Genomic DNA, 12,537 nt, shown 5'->3' with positions numbered 1-12,537 from the left:
CCAAGGACCACCTGGGGGTTTCGAACTGCAAACCTCTTGGTTAGCAGCCGTAGTACTTAACCACTATGCCACCATGGTTTCCATGTCATATGAACTCCAAAGAAATTTAGCAAATCCTTTCTCTTTCAGTAATACCTGACTTTTAAGACTATTGTCTTGTTAATGAGGTCATAGTCTTATTGTCTTCTGCCCTGGAGCAATAAACCACATTTTAGAAAATGGGAGGTTACAAATGGAAAATGAGGATGTGGGTTGAAACATTATGATTAAATACTGACAAAATATTATCCCTGTAACTGCATTTTGGAAATGAGTGGAAACCTGGTCGTCTAAATGCCGCATTAATTTGGGTAACTGCCATCTGTAAATAACATGCAGAAGTGGAAAGAAGCACCAGATGGTTAATAACTAATGTGGTGATGGAGTGTTCAAGGAACTAATGGTGAATAATGATTAGAATGCTAACTGATGGTACTTCTAACACCAGGAGCTGCAGTGAACAAACTTGGTAATAATCGGAAAAGAAAGAACAACAAGAGGGTATGTCAAAGTTTGTGATAATGGAAGTTTCCATATGGACCCAAGATTGCTGCTGTAATTACTTCTGCTACACAAGGACCATCTGTTTCTTCATAGCAGCATCATTTAACATCGAAAGGACAGGGAAATTCTGTCCTGAAATTCTGAGAGAATGAGTAAATAGGACTAATAAGAAGAGGAAAGTTGATGTTAATATGTTAGTTTTTATTTTCTCTATTTGGTTATTGAAACAGACCCATGTACTCTCACTTCCCTACCCATCTTTGTTCACCCAACTCTGGTTCCTTCTTCCTTCCTCCTTTCCCTCCCTTTATCTCTACCTCCTGTGAAGGGAAAAAACGTGTAATAAACATCTTACGTGTTAAGGGTTTTTTTTCTTACTCAAGAAACCAAAAATTAACTGTAAAAAGTCTCACCCAAATTGAGAAAGTGTTACCTTCCCCAGCTCCCGCACCCCTGCCTCCCCATCAGAAGCTGCTCTACAACATTGTAAATTTGTCTTTTCCTGCTAGAAAGGGTAGTCTGTAATAAAACCATTACTTCACGTTTTGATGAAAAAACTCTGGGCTTTCACAGTTTAAATTTCAAGAGGTCTCATGGCTGCAGGTAGGTGGAGGGTCAAATTTTTAGCAGCTACTTTTTAATGTTAACTCAGTAACCATTAAGTACTTAGTCACCATGGAAACTTCTATTCACTAAAAAAATATATAAAAACTTCTGTAAAGTCTCCTATCCTCAGGAATACGATATTTTTATGTAAATAACACTCTCCTTCTGCTTTTGTTTGCCAACCATGCCCTCCCCTTGCACGGTTTTTTTCCTAAGTGCCACTATGTCAATTTTTTTTTTACATGTTTCTGTAAAAAAAAATTTTTAAATTAATATAGCACGCAAACAAACATAAAAGGTGCTCGTTATTTGTATAAAAATATGGTACTTCTTCATTTTTCTTTCATGCATGGGAGACTCTCACTCCAACAACCTGCAAATTGTTTATTACATTATGAAACAATAAATTATTGTATTATTGTTTTGAGTTAATTCAAAGGTTTATGTTTAACTATTGTAATTAGTCTACTTTGGGCCACTTGTTTTTAGAAGCGAAATAATTTCCCTGCATGTGTGTAGAATGACTGCTCAAAATAAACTTATGTTTAATATTTTTTAAGTTTTGATTATTTAACACTCCTTTTCTTCTGCTATTCAATTACAAGCTATCCAAAAACTCCAGTCCCAGTGATCACCTTTCCTTCAGCATTCTTAATATAAGTAGTCAGCACTACATAATTTAGCGCTTAATAGTGCTTTAATTGTCTTGTATAATTAAAACAATTAATTTTTGTATTTTAGAGTCACCTTCTTAATGAGACAATACATGCTTCCCATGGAAAAGAATCTAGAATTTTGCTGAGTGAGTGTTAAATAAATATTTTGTGACTGGCTAATAATTATGAGAACAATAATAGGTATTTTGTCAATATTGTCTTCTAAATAGTGTTAAGGATAGGGCTTTGCTTTCAGCTCTTTTTGTTGTGGTTGTCATTGTTGTTTGTTTGTTTTGCTTTTTTTTTTTTTTTGGTTATACCTTTTCTATGTCCTTCTTTGTTAGCATTATGAAGTGAGTAAAATGAGATGTGCCTGGCATTTTGTTGGGAGTTGTTGTTGTCATTACTGCTATCATTGTAGTCATCATCAGCATCATATTATAAGCAACACTGTTACCAGTTCATTGTCAAGCCCTTACTATGTGCAAGTATGTTATTTTATTGTCAAAATAATCTTAATGATGTAGATGTCACTTCTTTCATTTTGTAAATGAGAAAACAGGCCTCTACAGAGCTGAATAACTTTAGTTAATTTATCAAGTATTAATATAGCACTTAATATGTGTCAAGGAGTATTCTGAGATTTTACAAATATTACCTCATTTAATTCTCAAAACAATCTTAATGAAGTCAGGTGTCATTGTCCCTGTTTCACAGATGAGAAGCCAAGGCTCCTGGAGAGCTTAATAATTACTAATCAGTCAAGTATTTACTTATCCCATATGATCTGCCACATTACTATGTTAGACCCTGGGGATATAGTGGGGGCTAGTCAGACACAATTGTCAGCTATGTGGAATTTAGAGGAACCCCAATCTAGTAACATGTGATAAGCTTACTGTTTCATCCCAGTATACGTACTAAAAAAGATGAACCTCAGGGAATAAACTGACTTTGAATTCTGGTACTCTCCTGAGACACTGGCAAGGGTAACCCCCAGCTCTGGGTCAGGTTTATTGGGCCTCAAGTATCCCAAACATGTGAAACATAATCTTATTTGAGAAATTTTGGGCACCTCTGTCTCTTGGTGCTCAGTATTAGCACAAGAGTGACTTATATCCCTAAATATCCACTCTCATGACTAATACTGTTTAGTCCCCAGGGAAACACTTCTTCACCTGTCTTACCTTATGTCCTCCAAATAAAAGACAACTGTGTTAGACGGTACAAAGGTCTATAGGTTGTGTCCCTGCACACTTCAGAGATGAACACTGCTCTGGAGGAGAGAGATGATTTGGGTTGCAGAAGCACTTAGGTAAGGAAAAAGATAAGCTAATTAAGTTGTCAAATTTTCCGTCTAAAAAAGGCTAATTAAATTGTCAAATTCTCCCTCTCAGAACATCTGAATACAATATAGTCTTGCAAAGCAATGTATCATTTCCCACTACTGCCAACATCCATTTTCTCATTTCTTTATATTCCAATTGGAGGTACTCACCAATTAGGACTGTGTTCACAAAAGTCACACATGATGGCAGAGGAATATTTTACCAAAAAGTATGCATGTAGGTCTAGACATAACTGTGTAAACCATACCTCTTTGTTATATTGGCATTTAGATAAAGAATGCCAGAATCATAAATAGTTTTATTTTAGACAAATAATTTGAAAAGAAAAGATTACATTAAATTTTCAAAAAGTTAAAAATAGCTTTATTTAAATGCTTGATTTTCAAAGTTGACATTAATTATAATTTTATATTGCTTTTTAATTTAAGTTTTAATATTTTAGAAGAGCAATAACCTTTTGTTAACTTAACAAAAATAATTTTAGCCACCAGAAGAAAGGAAATAATAAAGATCAGAGCAGAAATAAATGAGACAGAAAACAGAAAAACAATAGAAAGAATCAACAAGACTAGAAGCTGGTTCTTTGAGAAGAACAATATAATTGACAAACAACTGGCCAAACTGACAAAGGAAAAGATTGAGAAGCTGTCAACAACCAAAATAAGAAGAGATGGGTAACATTACAGCAGAACAAACTGATGTAAAAAGGATCATAAGAGAATATTGTAAAAAGCTATACTCCAACACATTAAAAAACCTAGAAGAAATGGACAAATTTCTAGAAACACACTGTATATATAAACTAACACTAAAATTTGAACAGATGCATAACAAAAGAAGAAATTGAAGAGGTTATTAAAAAAAATCCCCCCCCCCCCAAAAAAAATGCCCTTGCCCAGACAGCTTCACTGGAGAGTTCTATCAAACTTTCAGAGAGTTGACACCAATTCTACTCAAACTATTCCAGAACATAGATAAGGAAGGAATACTCCCTAATCCATTTATGAAGCGAGCAAAGCCCTGGTGCCAAAGCCAGCAAAAGACATCACTGAAAAAGAAAATTACAGACCAATATTTCTCATAAATATAGAAGCAAAAATTCTTAACTTCTGGCCGACATGGCACCATAATCAGAAGCACTACACCGTCCCTCCACAGCAAAGACCCCAAAAACTAAGTAAAACAGAGACAAACGTCGACACTGGAACCTGAAATGTCAAATAAAGAGATAAAGAACTCAGCCAAGAACTGAATGGAATAAGAAACTGACAGAGAAGAGAGAGCAAGGAGAGATATGTGTGGAGGTCCCCTATCAGCTAACGCAGAACGAATTTGCAGTCTGGGACTCCTATCAGAGATCAGCAGACAGGGAGCACAGGAAAGCAGCTTTATAGAGCTCCTAGCAGGAGATAGAGCACCTGGTAACCAGTGATACATGCTTTCTCACCTCCCAGCCTCCCCCCACTGCTCTAGCTCTGCACTTCCTGGCTGCCAGCAGTGGTTCAGCCAGCCAGGAAATGCAGGGTCTGTGCTGCTTAGATTCATCTGCTCACATTGGAGATCACTGGGCAGGGAGTATGGGAAAGCAGCTTCACAAAGTTCCCAGCAGGAGACAGAGCACCCAGTAACCAGCAATGTACATTTGTTTTCCTAATCCCCACCCTTCTCCCCCCATCCTTGGCCTCCTCTGCTTCCCACCAGCCACAGTCTCTTGGACGGGAGGCAACTTCTTCAGTCCCAGGCAGCTTGGATTCACCCCGCCCACACTGGCAGGCTCCCTGAGTGCCATTTGTCTGTAGCTGATGTTGCTTTTTTCCGTTTCTTTTGGTTTCTTCTGTGCCTCTCACCACCTACCCCTCCTTTCTCTCAAACACCTGGCCCCATGCGCCATCTTTGCTTTTTCTTGAAAGGCTGTTAAGCACCGCTCAACTGGGGAACAATTCATCTAACCCACAACACCACACTAGTGGAATCACTAGGGCTTTTTTTCTTCCTTTGTTTTGTTTTGCTTTGTTCTGTTTTGTTAGCTTGTTTGACTTTTTTTTTTTTCTTCTTTTCACAGCCTGGGAGCCCCTTCTAGCCAGACTGCACTGCAAGGCTTGGGAGCCCCTTCCCAGTGTGCACAATCAGTTTGGTGGGATCCCTGGGGACATTTCTTTTTTCTCTTTTCCCTTTTTTCGGTTCTGTCTTTCATTTCTCAGTTCTTGTATCTCTATACTTACCTTCTTTTCCTGTCTCCTGAATACCTGGCACTATGTTACATCTATGCCCCCTCCAGCCGGGCTATACTGCCCAGCCTGGGAGCCACTTCCCTGGTCTGTGAAGCTGCACTGGTGGGAACTCTGGGGACATTTCTTTTCCTTCTTTCTTTTTTACCAAAATTTCATCTAGTTTTTTTTTTTTTTTTTTTACTTTTTCACTCTTTCCTTTTTTTTTTTCCTTTTTGTATTTCTCCATTTCTTGGTTTCTCATCTCTCCACTCCAGTGGCAAACTCCCTTAGCACTCTGTTTGTTTGTTTGTTTGTCTGTCTGTTTGTTTTGGCTCCTGTTTCTCTCCTCACTCTCTCCTACTTACCATACCCCTATTAGCTCCACACATCACAACTTCCCCTTCCTTCCTGCCTACCTCCACTGTGCACTGAACATCACACCCCCAAGCAGCAAAGCCACAGCCTACTGAAACCTGCCTGGCACTGATTCTGGGCCTGCCCTGTTGGCCCTAGTATGTGCCACAAACAACCCATCCCAGCCCCTCCCCTTCAGCTGTACCTGCCTTGCTGCAGCATAAATGAGTGACTGGCTCTGCCCATTGGGCAAGGAGGTGAAAAACATCATGACCACAAATAAGCAAAAAACAAAGAATGCACAGCCTGCCTGCTCAGATATAACCAAATTAAAAAAAAAAAAAAGCAAGATGAAACAAACAGATCTACAATCAATAAACCAAGAAAATATTACTGAACACCCCCAAAGACAGCAGACAATATCAAAACATATTTAAAAAAAAACAGGACAGGATGGTTCCAGTAGGCGTCCAAAATAAAACACCAGATGACATTCCAGTAGAAGAAAAGGCAACAGAACTACCTGACAGGGAATTCAAATCTCTAATACTCAGAGCTATCCAAGAGTTGAAGGAAAAAGCAGAAAAAATGAGGAAAAAATAGACAAATTCATGGAAAAGTCAGACAAATTCATTGAAAATACAGACAAAAAATGGAATAATTCAGAAAAATAATACAGGAACGAAATGCAAAAATACATTCACAATTGGTAATCATACAAAAACAACAATTAGAAATCCAAAAGATAAACAGCAAGATTTCAGAAACAGTGTCATAGAAGGGTTGAGGAGCACGTTTGAAATTATGAAACACAGGATCATGAAAATTGAAGATAAACACATGGATACAACTCTGAGGAAAAAAATTTTAAAAAGAACCAAGAAAAATGAAGAAACTCTGAGAATTATGTGGGATACAATCAAAAGCAAAAATTTGTGAGTAATTGGAGTTCCAGAAGGGGAAGAGAAAACAGAAAACACAGAGAGGATCATTGAAGAATTGCTGACAGAAAACTTCCCTAATATCTTGAAAGATGAAAAGCTGGCCATCCAATCTCAATGAACCACATACAGGATAGACCCCAAGAGAAAATCACTAGGGCACATAATAATCATACTCACTGAAACCAAAGACAAAGAAAAAATCCTGAGAGCAGCTTGAGAAAAACAAAGTCATATACAGAGGAGAAACAATAAGACTAAGCTATGATTATTCAGCAGAAACCATACAGAAAAGAAGGCAATAGGATGACATATATAAAACCTTGAAAGAAAAGAATTGCCAACCAAGAATAGTACATCCTGCAGAACTCTCCTTCAAATATGATGGTGAAGTTAGGACATTTCCAGATAAACAGAAATTAATGGAATATATAAAAAACAAAACCAAACTTACAAGAATTATTAAAAGGAGTCCTTCGATCTGAGATCAAACAACATCAGACCACAGCCTAAATACAGATGCAAGATCGTACCAGCCAGATGCCAGCCTGGGAAATGAAATCTCAAGGACTATCCAAAACCAAAACAATTGAAACAGGGAACCAGAGAGGTTAATCTGTAAATGACAACAATATCAGAATGAGAAAAGGGGAAATGAACGATGTAGGTATAGAACTTCTAATGGAGAGGAAGGTAAGGTGATAACAAGTAACAATAGACTGGTTCAAACCTTGGAACATAAGGGTAAATTTCAAGGTAACCACAAGGACAGTTAACAAACCTACTTACTAAAGTAAAGAAGAAAAACATAAAGTCTCAATAAAAACAAAAGAAATCCACAAACACAAGAGAGTAAAAGGAACAAAGAAAATGTCAGCACCACAAAAAAGCACTATAAAATGATAGCAATAAACTCACACCTATCAATAATTACACTGAATGTAAATGGTCTAAATTCACCCATAAAGAGACATAGAATGACAGAATGGATTAAAAAACAAGATCCATCAATACACTGTCTACAAGAGGCACACCTTAGAAACAGATATAAATTTATTAAAAATCAAAGGATGGAAAAGATATCAAGTAAATAACTACCAAAAAGGAGCAAGAGTGGCAATACTAATCTCAGATAAAATGGACTTTAAAATAAAATTCACCGTAAAAGACAAAAAAGAACACTATATAATGATTAAAGAGACAATCCATCACGAAGACGTAACCATAATAAACATCTCTGCACCCAATGACAGAGGTTCGAAATACATAAAACAAACTCTAACTACACTGAAAAGGGAAATTGACAATCCCACAAGAATAGTAGGGAGTTCAACACACCACTCTCAGTAAAAGACAGAACGTCTAGAAAGAAATTCAACAAAGATACCATCTTAGTCATCTACTGCTGCTATAACAGAAATACCACAAGTGGATGGCTTTAACAAAGAGAGATTGATTTCTTCACAGTAGAGTAGGCTAAAAGACCAAATTCAGGGTGTCAGCCCCAGGCAAAGCCTTTCTCTCTCTGTTGGCCTTCTCGTCAATCTTCCCACAGACTAAGGGCTTTTCCACACAGGGACCAGGGTCCAAAGGATGTGCATTGCTCCTGGCACTGCAAGGTCCTCCCATCTCTCTGCTCACTTCTTTCTTCTATATCTCAAGAGATTGCCTTAAGAAACACTCCATCTTGTAGATTGAGTCCTTCCTCATTAGCACAACTGCCGTCAATCCTCCCTCATTGACATCATAGAGGCAGGATCTACAACATATAGGAAAATCACACAATACCAGGAATCATGGCCCAGCCAAATTGATTCACACATTTTTGGGGGGGACATAATTCCATCTATGACAGATACAGAAGACCTAAAAGGCACAACCTGCCAACTTGGCCTCATAGACATATATAGAACACTCCACCCATCAGCCACAAAATACACATTCTTTTCTAATGCACATAGAATGTTCTCAAGAATAGACCACATTTTAGGCCACATAACCACTCTCAACGAAACTCAAAACATTGAGATAATACAAATTATCTTCTCTGACCACAACACCATCAAGGTAGAAATTAACAATAGGAAGAACAAGGGGGAAAAATCAATTACATGGAAACTGAATAACACCCTGCTTAAAAGCCACAAGGTAACAGAAGAAATCAAAGATGAAATAAAAAAATTGCTGGAATCAAACAAGAATGAAAACACCTCATACAAAAACCTTTGGGACACAGTAAAGGTGGTCCTCAGAGGACAATTTATAGCACTAGATGTACACATCAAAAAAAGAAGAAACAGGGTGGTGGGACCAAGATGGCTCACTAGGCAGAAGCGTCTGCTGAACCCTCTTGCAACAAAGACTCGAAAAAACAAGTGAATTGATTACATACATGACAATCTACGAACCCTGACCATCAAACACAAAACTAAGAAATCAACCTGAGTGACGGGAGCGAGAGACCGCGCTGGAGCAGCAACTAGTTCCGGAGCCTGGCACGCAGTCCCCTAGCTCTCGTCCTTTGGTGTGGTGCTTTGGTGCCAATGCAATGGGGCTGATGGTGGCTTCCTAAGACAAGGCAAGCACAGGATGCAGCCCTAAACCCCTGGGACAATCTTGGGGGGACCCAGCCAGCACACACAGGCTACACACCAACCTGACTGACAGGGGAACGAGAGACCACGCTGAAGCAGCAACTAGTTCCCTTGGTGTTGGGCTTTGGCGCGAGTATGGCAGGGCTGATGGTGGCTTCCTGAGATAAGCCAAGCACAGGACTTGGCCCTAACCCCTAGGGGCAATCACGGCAGAGACCCAACCAGCGCACACAGGCTACACACCAATATGAGTGACAGGGGAGCAAGAGACTGCGCAGAGGTAGGACCCCAGCCCTGATCCCTCAGTGCTGTGCTTTGGAGCGAGTAAGGTGGGGCTGATGGTGGCTTCCTGAGACAAGGCAAGCAGAGGACGTAGCCCTAACCCCCTAGGGCAATCTCTGTAGGGACCCAGCCAGTGCACACAAGCTACACACCCCTCTGGAATCCAAGGTAAAACAGCCCTCCCCACACAAGATAAGTGATTTTGTCTATCCTACCATGCTACTCTCTCCTATCTCTCTGGTCCCTCCCCTCACTGCCCCAGCCAGCTTCATTAACATTTGAATTCCCTGGGCCAGAGATAGAAATTCCCTGCTTTTTTCTAAACCATTCTCCTGGCCTGGGAAAGGCAGTAATTAATAACCAGGAGAAAAATCCTTGCCTGACTTTGCTAAACTAGAAGATCAGAACAGAAGCAGCTTCAGTTCAGGCCTAAGAGATCCACAGTCTTTGGCTTTCACCCTGACTTGGAACCAGGTGGCTATTATAATGCAAAGGCAATTCTGTTAGAGTCCTGACTGTAATTGTTTCAGCTAAGCAGTGGAGAGGCAGGTTTTGGAGCTCTGATACCACTCTGCCTATTAAACAAAGCCCTCACTAACCCACAGCAGGGACCTGAGGGATGAGCCTCCATCCACTCCACCTAGGCACCTGCAAGAGGGGTCTGAGGGTAGTGGTGCCTACCAGTCTTTACAGGTACAAGCATTAGGTGCCTAAGGTACAGCTGCAGACCCCACCCACCAGAGCACTCTAAAGAACAGAGATGCTCCTTCCTTGCTGGCACTTGGAGGAAGGTTGCCAGCACCCTACCCTCCTCGGAGTGTGAACCCCTGCCACTACAAGAAATCGGCGCATATAACCATCACCCGTACTCCTCTAAGATAGTAGGTGAGAGTGTACACCACACACTAAGTGACCGACTATCAGGACACCTGAGCTGATTCTATTCAAGAATAATGAATGGACTCATAGGATCATATGCCTGGTAACAGTTCTAACCATCTGGTAACAGGACATAGGTGCTTCAAAGGCTCCAACAATCAAGTTAGCACACTCTAGTAGCCCATCTGGTTATGTTGAAACAAAATAAAACAAGGAGACTCAGTAAGCAAATATAAAATAAATTGTTACAATGACTTATAGATGGCTTGGAGAGAGCAGTCAATATCAAATCACATAAAGAAGCAGAGCCACCAAAACAGAGAATCAAGGTCTTTCCCAGATTAAGATATATTCCTGGAATTGCCAGATGTAGACTACTAAAGACTAATATAACAGAGCGCTACAAGACATCAGGGATGACATCAGAAATGGAAAAAGGCAATGTACAGAAAAAGCAAAGGAAAACACACATATAAAGCAGTTGAAGAAATTTAAAAAATTATTCAAGAACATAATAAAAAATTTAATAAGCTGCAAGAATCCATAGAGAGACAGCGTTCAGAAATTCAAAAGATTAACAATAAAATTACAGAACTAGACAACTAAATAGGAAGTGAGAGGAGAAGAATTGAGGAGTTGGAATGCAGAATTGGGGAGATGGAGGATAAGGCAATTGGCCCCACTATATTAGAAGAATGATCAGATAAAAGAATTTAAAAAAATGAAGAAACCCTAAGAATCATGTGGGACTCTATCAAGAAGAATAACTTGCATGTGATTGGAATTCCAGAACAGGGAGGGATAACAGAAAACACAGAGAGAATTGTCAAAGATCCGCTGGCAGAAAACTTCCCTGACATTGTGAAAGATGAAGGGATATCTATCCAAGATGCTCATTGAACCCCATACAAGGTAGATCCCAAAAGAAAATCACCAAGACATACTATCATCAAACTTGCCAAAACCAAAGATAAAAACAAAATTTTAAAAGCAGCCCGGAATAAATGAAAAGTCACCTACAAAGGAGAATCAATAAGAATAAGCTCAGACTACTCAGCAGAAACCACGCAGGCAAGAAGGCAATGGGATAACATATACAGAGCATTGAAGGAGAAAAATTGCCAGCTAGGAATACAGCAAAACTCTCTCTCAAATATGAAGGTGAAATTAAGTCTTTTACAGATAAACACAAGCTTAGAGAATTTGCAAAAAACAAACCAAAGCTCCAAAAATTACTAAATGAAATTCTTTGATCAAAAAATCAATAATATCAAATATCAACACAACACAAGGATGCAGAACAGAACATCCTGATATCAACTCAGAAAGGGAAATCACAAAAATAAAATAAGATTAATCAAAAAAAAAGTTCAAAACAGAGAATCGTTGATATCATTATGTAAAAGATGACAATAATCAATAAAGAGGGACTAAATTTTTTTAAATACAGGAGGCATAGATCTTCCATATGGAGAGGAAATTAAGGTGATATGGGGAGATACAAATTAGGTTTATAGTTAGGAAAATAGGAGTAGAAGTCAAGGTAACCAGAAAGAGAACTAACAATTCCATAATACAAAATAAAAATCAAGATAAATATAAGGATTCAGTAAAAACAAATTCAACTACAATGAAAAAGAGGAACACACAATTTGCAAAGAAAAACTTTTCAGCACAAAAAACGTAAGTGGAAAAATGAAATTGTCCACAACACACGAAAAAAGGCATCAAAATGACAGCACTAAGCTCATTAAAAAAAAAAAAAAAAAAAAAAGCTCATACCTACCAATAATTACACGGAATGTAAATGGACTAAATGCATCAATAAAGAGACAGAGAGATGCAGATTGGATACAAAAAAAAAAAAACATAATTCAGCTATATGCTGCCTACAAGAGACACACCTTAGAATTACAGACACAGACTAAAACTCAAAGGATGGAAAAATATATATCAAGCAAACAACCATCAAAAAAGAGCAGGAGTGACAACATTAATTTCTGACAAAATAGACTTTAAAGTTAAATCCACCTAAAAGGATAAAGAAGGACACTATATGATTAAAGGGACAATTTAACAGGAAGATATAACCACATTAAATATTTACGCACCCAGTGACATGG

Source organism: Elephas maximus, chromosome 6 (genome assembly GCF_024166365.1).
Source record: "Elephas maximus indicus isolate mEleMax1 chromosome 6, mEleMax1 primary haplotype, whole genome shotgun sequence".
Lineage (NCBI taxonomy): Eukaryota > Metazoa > Chordata > Mammalia > Proboscidea > Elephantidae > Elephas > Elephas maximus.
The sequence above is the reverse complement of the archived record's forward strand: the minus strand, read 5'-3'. Positions refer to the sequence as shown.